Raw genomic sequence first — 9,138 nt, 5'->3', positions numbered from 1 at the left:
CCTGGAAAACCACCTCATGCGAGCGTAAAAACTTTTTTGCGAGTTTTCGTGAAAATGAAAAATTTCCATTGGGTGTATTTTCAATTTGCACAATTTCAAGGGTAATGTAAATGCTATGACTACAACAAAAATCTATATAAAAATTACAGACCCTAACTATGTAGATCTAGTAAACCAATGTGGTAACACTTTACTTGAAGTGGTGTGCATAAGACTGACATGACACCTTCATAATCATGACAGGACACTTTACTTGAAGTGGCGTGCATAATCATGACAGGACACGTTTCCTGTCATGATTATGAAGGTGTCATGTCAGTCTTATGCACACCACTTCAAGTAAAGTGTTACCAACTAGGTAAGCCTTACTGACCCAAAACTTTGTAACGGTATATTATAGGATGTGCTCTTTGGCGACTGAAAGTTTCACAGGTTCATCAGGTCAGTATTTTGATTTCTAAGTTCTTTAAAACACCAGCACATGACTAAAAGGTTTTTCGTGGACGTTAAAATGGCATTATGCTGTAAATCCTGTTTGTTTCTAACTGGAATGTTTATTTGACATTTTTTTAATATTATAATGTACAAATTACAAACATAAATACATTGTCTGCAGTAGAAAATAAGAAACTAAACAGTGCGAGTGGTTTTTCTTGAAATTTCTGTTTCAAACTCACATCTGTTCCAAACCTCAAGAAATTCTATGAAACCGAGTCCTTGCAGAACATCACACAATCACAGGGTCAATCATTCGCTCATCGGACTGCTGCTCAAAAGAACCTTGGCAACAAAAGCCATTTGTTTCTAGCTTTATACATGGAATTATTCATCTCAGTGGAAAACCTTGGGAGACTCAGTGCTAAGAAAATCAATACACACTTCTCCCCAAGAAAGACGCATGATTTGAAGAATCGTGTCATAGAACAAAGTTTGTTCAAAAAGAAAAAGGCCAATAAACAGGTCATCAGAGAAGAGAACTTATTTTGATTAAAGAATATGAGGGCACGTGAATTTAAAAACTACTTATCGTTGCGAGTAATAGTTTGTGAAGGTTTATATTGTCTAAAGCTCCAGTTTTTTAAAAACCTATATGCAGGGATAAATAAGAAGGTAAAAAAAAGAATAAATAAATTTAATAATAAAGAACATAAAAACAAATTTGATATAAATAACTGATATATATATATATATATATATATATATATATATACATACATACACTGTATATATATATATATATATATATATACAGTATATATTAAAATGAATTATAAAAAGTAAAATTAAAAAAATGTATTAAAATAATAGAAATAGGCCTATGATTAAAATAAATACTACACAGTACAGTACTATAGTTCGTAGTTCATACCTCATAACTAAATATTTTCCCAAATAATATTTGACACATTTTTACAATATTTATTTTTCATAGTATAGATTGGGTATTTATATATAAAAAATATATAACTGCCTTTTAAATTTTGGAATGGGAGTCCATGGCATCTATAAGATTAAAGATACAATATGCAAAATTGTTTCGCCACCAGGGGTCGCTAACCTCTTACAATAACAAAAGCGTATATTAATGACGTATATTCCAAATTAAGCGGAATTTTGGATCTTGGAAATTGTGGATCTTGTCGTCAAGCTGATGGATCTTTTATGGATGAGTGAATACACTGATGTTGTAAGTAATCAACTAAACAAAATCAGGGTTCCTGCACACTTTTTAAAGTAAAATTTAAGGCTTTTTAAGACCTTTTTAAGACCTGAAGAAATCAAAATTAATACCATACATTAGGGGTGTGCGATATTGACAAAAATATATCTCGATATTTTCAACGTTTTTTTGATAAGGTTTAAGCTTGTTGTTGACAGCAGACTCGCAGAGATATTTAGACTCTGCATTTCCTTGGACCAGTTTGGTTTTGTTTTTGCATCCATTTTTTTTTTTTTACCAATTTTCAACTTCTGTCTTTCCTTTATATACAGCTGTGAGTGCAATTTTTAATTATGTGATTCATCAGCTTAATTACTTAAATATCATCACATTTGTCCATTTAATTAGTGTGTTGAAACTCTGTTAAAATTGTGTGAAATAAATGCTTGTACTTATTTGTAATCTTTTTGTACAACGCAAAAATGAATTATTCTAAATAAATTGAAACATTGAAATAATTCATGTCTTAATAATTAATGTCTTAATTAAATAATGAATTAATTGTGTCATGCTGCTGTGACCTCATCCTTGCATCATTATTGGCTGATTCAGAGGTTCAGGGCGGACATTTTGGGTTCACATCATTGTAGTCCTTAGTTCACAGAACTTAAGTCCCACTTCAGTCAGCACTTAGGAATCAGTCTTATACTTTACTGAAAGTTGCTTTTTGCTTTATAAAAGTCTCCTACTCTTAGAAAAGTCCTACTCTTTACTAAGTATTTTCTGACTCTTAAATCAAAGCTTAAGGCTATTCTTATGAACATTTCTTAGAAGTTTTATACATACAGGCCCTGGTCTAAATCATCTACTGACAGTGTTTTAGGCCAAAAAACACACCGCAACTATAATATATGCATTCATTTTTAGATTACTCTCCTTCCTGATTGTACCTGGAAATGATGATGAGCTTCAGTTTTGTAGTGTGCTCATCTTTACGCACGTACTCTGAGTTACGTGATCAGACACACACTCTCAATCTCATTACCCACTCTGCAGCTGTCTGCCTGTTAGTCATCAGCTGTAATTGCTCTCTTCAGATCTCGATCGCAGATCAGTGACTCCTATACCAGCGGTGACAGATGTGCTGTATGCAGAAAACACAAATAACCTGGGGAGACACATGTGGGGAATAATAAGTTGATAAAACCAGGCCCTAAAACAAAACAGAGGTCAAATGCCAAGGTCATACTATGGAGCACCATTGGGGGTCCCACTTGTCGCGGAGCCGGCCCGTATTCATAAGAATCCTCGCAGAAAACTCTTAATTTAGCTTAAAAGCTTTTACGTGGGAGTCTTAGCTTAAGAGTGATTTGGGACTGATCTGAGAGCAACTCTGAGTAAGGAAAAGACGGGGCGGGGTTGACCCCGTTGCTATGTATGACACAATCTTTTGAAGACTGTGATTGGTTGGTTGTCCAAGAAGGTATTTAATTGGCTTAGAATGATAAAAATGGTTCCACTCTTTCCAGTTACACTGATTGCTGTCTATTTAAACGGTGGTTTGAATGTTGGTTTTAATTTAGCATACATGGAATAAAGGCCCGACTGTGATAAATCACAGTGTTTATTGTTAGTCCATTAGTGGATGAACACAAGGCCATCATTAAAGGAAAATTGTTTGTGTGATCATTGCTTACAGAAGTGTGTGACAGTCCCAGAATGGGAAAGAAAGGTGATTTAAGCAATTTTGAGCGTGGCATGGTTGTTGGTGCCAGACGGGCCGGTCTGAGTATTTCACAATCTGCTCAGTTACTGGGATTTTCACGCACAACCATTTCTAGGATTTACAAAGAATGGTGTGAAAATGCAAAAACATCCAGTATGTGGCAGTCCTGTAGGAGAAAATGCCTTGTTGATGCTAGAGGTCAGAGGAGAATGGGCCGACTGATTCAAGATGATAGAAGAGCAACTTTGACTGAAATAACCACTCGTTACAACCGAGGTATGCAGCAAAGCATTTGTGAAGCCACAACACACACAACCTTGAGGCGGATGGGCTACAACAGCAGAAGACCCCACTGGGTACCACTCATCTCCACTACAAATAGGAAAAAGAAGCTACAATTTGCAAGAGCTCACCAAAATTGGACAGTTGAAGACTGGAAAAATGTTGCCTGGTCTGATGAGTCTCGATTTCTGTTGAGATATTCAGATGGTAGAGTCAGAGTTTGGCGTAAACAGAATGAGAACATGGATCCATCATGCCTTGTTACCACTGTGCAGGCTGGTGGTGGTGGTGTAATGGTGTGGGGGATGTTTTCTTGGCACACTTTAGGCCTCTTAGTGCCAATTGGGCATCGTTTAAATGCCACGGCCTACCTGAGCATTGTTTCTGACCATGTCCATCCCTTTATGGCCACCATGTCCATCCTCTGATGGCTACTTCCAGCAGGATAATGCACCATGTCACAAAAGCTCAAATCATTTCAAATTGGTTTCTTGAACATGACAATGAGTTCACTGCACTAAAGCTTCATGCCCTGGATGTGCATCCCACAAATCTCCATCAACTGCAAGATGCTATCCTATCAATATGGGCCAACATTTCAAAAGAATCCTTTCAGCACCTTGTTGAATCAATGTCACGTAGAATTAAGGCAGTTCTGAAGGCGAAAGGGGGTCAAACACAGTATTAGTATGGTGTCCCTAATAATACTTTAGGTGAGTGTATATCTGCGTCTCATATTGATGCTAAAGGGTGCCATGTGCGTTGGATGTCTACACATTGGCAAAAGAGAACGGCCTTGGGATGAGAACGGGCTGTCCTTGCACGATATATACCGTCTAATTAACTCACTGTCATCCATTGTCTGCAAAACATTTCTTCTCCCTATTCATCGTTCAGCCATTTTCTCCTCTGCTGAAGAAACTTTTAAGCCTCTTAAAAATCCTCATCCGTACTCCTAACAATTTTGACCTTACAGGGATACTCCACTTTTTTTGGAAATAGGCTCATTTTACCACTCCCCCAGAGTTAAACAGTTGGGTTTTATCGTTTTCGAATCCATTCAGCTGATTTTCTGATATTTAGAAGAATATCAGTAACCAGACAGTTTCTGGTCTCATTGACTTCCATAGTAGGAAAAAAAAAATACTATGGAAGTCAATGAGACCAGAAACTGTCTGGTTACTGATATTCTTCTAAATATCAGAAAATCGGCTGAATGGATTCGAAAACGGTAAAACCCACCTGTTTAACTCTGGAGTTATAAAATTAGCCTATTTCCAAAATAAATGGAGTATCCCTTTAAGACCTCTTTTAAGGGTTAAGACGCTTTCTGAATTACTTTTTTCTTTACTAGGATTTTTTAGTAAACGCCCACATTTCTAAGAATTTTCTTAGAATTTTGACACTAGGAGCTACTCTGCATTAAGATTGTTCATGAATACGGGCCCAGGTTTTAGCAAGTGAGGGAAATCTTGTTGTTACTTACACAGCCACCAGATATCACTGTTGCACAGCAGAAGAAGCCTAACATGCACTCACAATTGCTAAATTATCTGAAAACTCATCAAAAATGGCACATGAGAGTGTTTGGATTAATAAATGGATGAATTTAGCAATTTTAGCAGTTAATTCCAGGCATAAATAACAAGGCTGCTATGTCTAATTTGATATTGCTAATTGCTAGAAAGCTTTAATTATTATTATTCTTTTTCTTTCTTTCTTTTTTTTTTTTTTTACTTTTTTATGTGCTATGTGACCAAAGAGTTCAACGTAGGAATAAACATGAACCATACATTCATATAGGAAACCACAAGTATGAAATGGACACCTGTGCTTGGCTAATCATACATGAGTCACATTGTGCTTCCCAAAAACAACAGCAAAACACACTCTGGTTCTTCCCAGTTGTGCATGTTTGAAAGGTTACAGATTTGTTCACAAGGTTAGATTCATTTTGAACAAAATCACACGTTGACTAGTCCACACTGCTGAAGAAACACTGTTTTTGGTCTCAGCTTAATGGTCAGCCTGGTCATGCTGATATTCAGATATTTTTGGGCACTTACAGTAGCTGGTCACTTTAAATACCATTAGATAAAATCAGTTGGCCAGTTAATACCAATTACCTAAGGCCGGTTTAATACTTTTTTTTTTTTTTTCAGTGAGACAAGTCTTCACTGATTAAAAGATAAACACTGTACTATGTGTGTGTGTGTGTGTGTTTTAGCAGTACTCACATAAAGTAATACTATAGCACATCTCAACTGCTTGATTGTTTATAGCATCGCAAACATGTAAGTTATATTATCGCCCAGTTCTAATCTATTAAATGCGACTATAAGCTACTTTGTAACCATGTGTATTATACATGTGTTATATAAATAAAAACTTACTTGACTTGACAGTCTACAATTAAATGATGTCTCTTTCAACATAAATCGTCACATTTGGCTCAGTGATTGTTTTCTGTCTCCAGTCTGCAATCTGTTGGAATTAAAATGCGTCTTAAAAGGTCTCACCCCAATCAACTGTGCTAATCTCAAACCAGTGATTAAGAACAACATCTCTAACACTCGGAGATCAACAGCAGTGTGCGTGAAAGGTTAGCAATGAAGAAAACAAGTTCCAAACCAGCCGATCGCCATAATCAGAGAACAACTGAACAGAGAGACCTATCGGATTCCTCCGTAACCGCACACGGCCTGAGACTGATTGGGTTTGGGATTTTGATGGGACTTCCTTTCATGGCACTGCCCCATAACTCACACTGCCCTTGTCTTCCTCTGAGTGTCACGCTTTGGTCTAATGGAAGCCACCCCCCCCCCCCCCCCCTCTTATATTCTTCCCATTACGGCTGAAAGACCGTTGAGGCGGTCCCTCACAACATGTGGTTTTATTTAGAGCAGGTGAAACAATGTAAGAAAATAGATCCGTCATTCACTGCATTCCAGGGGTCAAGAGAGAGCAGCGTTAAATCATGGAAAGACTAATCCTGGAAAGATCGTGGCTTTACGGTGGTGCTGTGTAAAACTCTGAAGGGGTCTAAAAGTGCATTGTCCCATCGCTAGCATGACTGTTACGGTCATGTGGAGCGAGATGGAGGCCTGAAAACACGCAGTACACTCGCGCCGCATCCACCAACCAGGTGTTTCCACTCAAATCTCTGAGGAACAGCCTAATTTGATTTGGAGAGTTTAGCGGGTGTTTTGCGGCCCTTTATGTAGAACTTAAACACTATAAGCGATGTGTTTGATTGGCCCTTTTTGACTTTCCAAATGGGACTTCCATTCATTCTAGAACATTTAACAGAAAATATATATATATTTAGTGAGAAAAAACTAAATATTACAATGTACTAGCAATATTTAAATATATATATATATATATATATATATATTGCAGAAAAAAATATTAATAATCATGTTAAATGTTGGGGATTAAATGTTCAAATAATGTTAAACATGAATATACTGAAACATGAATATACTGTATATAAAAAAATCAAATTATTATTAATCACTCATAATCTATTTATCACTGCGCAACACTGCAGTTCCTAAGTTTTTTTAATTTGAGCTTTCATCCATATTACACATTGGAGCGTTGCTGTTCACGGTCAGGGACTATTTTTTTCTAGCGGAAGGAAGGCTTTTAGTGATTTTACTTCATGTAAGTTGTACTAATATTTTTTTTTTTACTTTTGCTTTTTTTTACCGTTTTTAAAAAGCATTAAGGTATGAGAGGCTGTGCTGTATCGTGAATAAGTAACGGCTGGGGTTACTCCGCTTCGCACATCCGTTACTTATTCACGATACAGCACAGCCTCTCATACCTTATTGCTTACATATACACACACGCACACATTCTGTATATATATATACATATCCAAACTTTTATGTTAGATGCGATTAATCAATTTGACAACACACACACACAAACACATAATGGTATATATATATATATATATATATATATATATACACGTTTTGTATTTACTAAAACAGACTAAAATTACTGAAAACAATTAACAAGAAATATTGGCTTAATGTTGTAAAAGGATCAAAACTATGGCTACAACAAATAAAACTCTTGAAATGAAGACTGCATGTTGAATGCTGAATGAGGGTAACTTTATTAAAGGTCATGTGTTCTGTAGTCTTACAGGTATGTATCCCTCCTCCATATTTACAAGAACCCCATGTAAATATTTTGTACAGAAACCTGGGATAAAAGAGCATAGCATTTGACCTCCGTTCATCTCTTGTTTGTGAATTCCACATCAACCTGGACTGCATTCAGTTTTCACAGTGATTAGCATTCTGCTAACAGGGTTTGAGTTGCTAACCTCTTCCGTATGAGCATAATGAGAAACACAAAGCTCGTTTTAACAAGAGTGCTGCCAAAATCAACTTCTATTTAGAGCTATTTTTTTTTATTTATTTAGAGCTCCTAATGGACAATCTGGGCTCCTTTATTTAGAGCTCCTGTAAAAGTAGAAATTAAGGTTAGCATTAATTTGTTCTGCAGTTTGTTTTCTCTCTAAGCTAATAAGCAAGAGGAGTGCAACTGTTTCCCTTCAAAAATAAGTGGTGCCACTTCTTTTCTTTTTCAACTTTTTCCACTTTTCCATTTCGTTAAGGAGCACGGGCGAGGTACGAATGGAGAAAGCGCAGGAGCTATTTTCGGGAAATCATGTTTTTCTAAGATCATGAATGGCTGAGCACTTTGACCGCTGATTGGAGCTGATATCAGGAAGCAGACCATTAAAAGCCATTAAACTCGCATCCCGCGAATGATTACTCAAATGAACGGCACAGGCTATTTTACGGTTAAGCATTTCTCTCTCGTTCTACATTGTGTTTCATTGCATGGTGCAGTAAATAGCTCTTTAACCACATACCCGCCTGGTCCTCTCATCATCTAAACTCAACTGCTGCTGGCACAACCTGCACCAAATGAGTTTTTCTTGGTACCAAAATTTAATCGTAGATCGCAGTGCGACTCCAAACAATCCAAGCAGTTCATTTAGACTCCTACGACCTTCTGTTCTATCAACAGGATGCCGCTGGAATTCCACAACCTTAATGTATTAACCAAGGTCATGGAGATGCCAATCATCTTCAGATGATAGCCATTTAAAAAATTATACTAAAGGGGTGTACACGTGATTCTTCATTTCCTGAAGTGTAACGAGGCCTGCGGTTTGGATCGGAGCCAGTTCCGCTGATGGTTTACGCCTCTGCAGGGCAAGACCCATTAGGAAGCTAATGGTCTGAGTCCCTCAGGAAGGATAACTGGTATCTGCAATCAGGCCTGATTTTTATTCCCTGTGTTTAAAGAGTTAATTACATGTCCCGCATCAGGCAGGCTGCTGTAAGCCTTGGGGTTTGGCATTGATTAATGAGAGCCTTAAAATAAGGCTCCGGTTTCACCAGCAGCTTGTAATACAGTCCAATTTAATTGGGTTGGT

At 37.1% G+C, this 9,138-nt stretch overlaps 1 long non-coding RNA gene across 2 annotated transcripts in view; it reads right to left on the bottom strand.

The window, feature by feature from the left end:
- The window catches only part of LOC148965047 (uncharacterized), a 48,550-nt gene that overhangs the window by 16,918 nt on the left and 22,494 nt on the right, over positions 1–9,138 (bottom strand). Inside the window, exon 4 of one of the 2 annotated variants that reach the window (XR_016150637.1) lies at positions 1,713–2,828. The exons of the other annotated variant lie outside the window; for it this stretch is intronic. This is a non-coding gene — a long non-coding RNA (uncharacterized LOC148965047). Of the gene's footprint in view, positions 1–1,712; positions 2,829–9,138 lie in introns of those variants that run through there. 2 annotated transcript variants of the gene reach the window in all.

Source organism: Pimephales promelas, chromosome 25, assembly GCF_988280905.1.
Source record: "Pimephales promelas chromosome 25, fPimPro1.hap1.1, whole genome shotgun sequence".
Taxonomy (NCBI): domain Eukaryota; kingdom Metazoa; phylum Chordata; class Actinopteri; order Cypriniformes; family Leuciscidae; genus Pimephales; species Pimephales promelas.
This window is presented reverse-complemented; position numbering and strand designations above follow the sequence as displayed.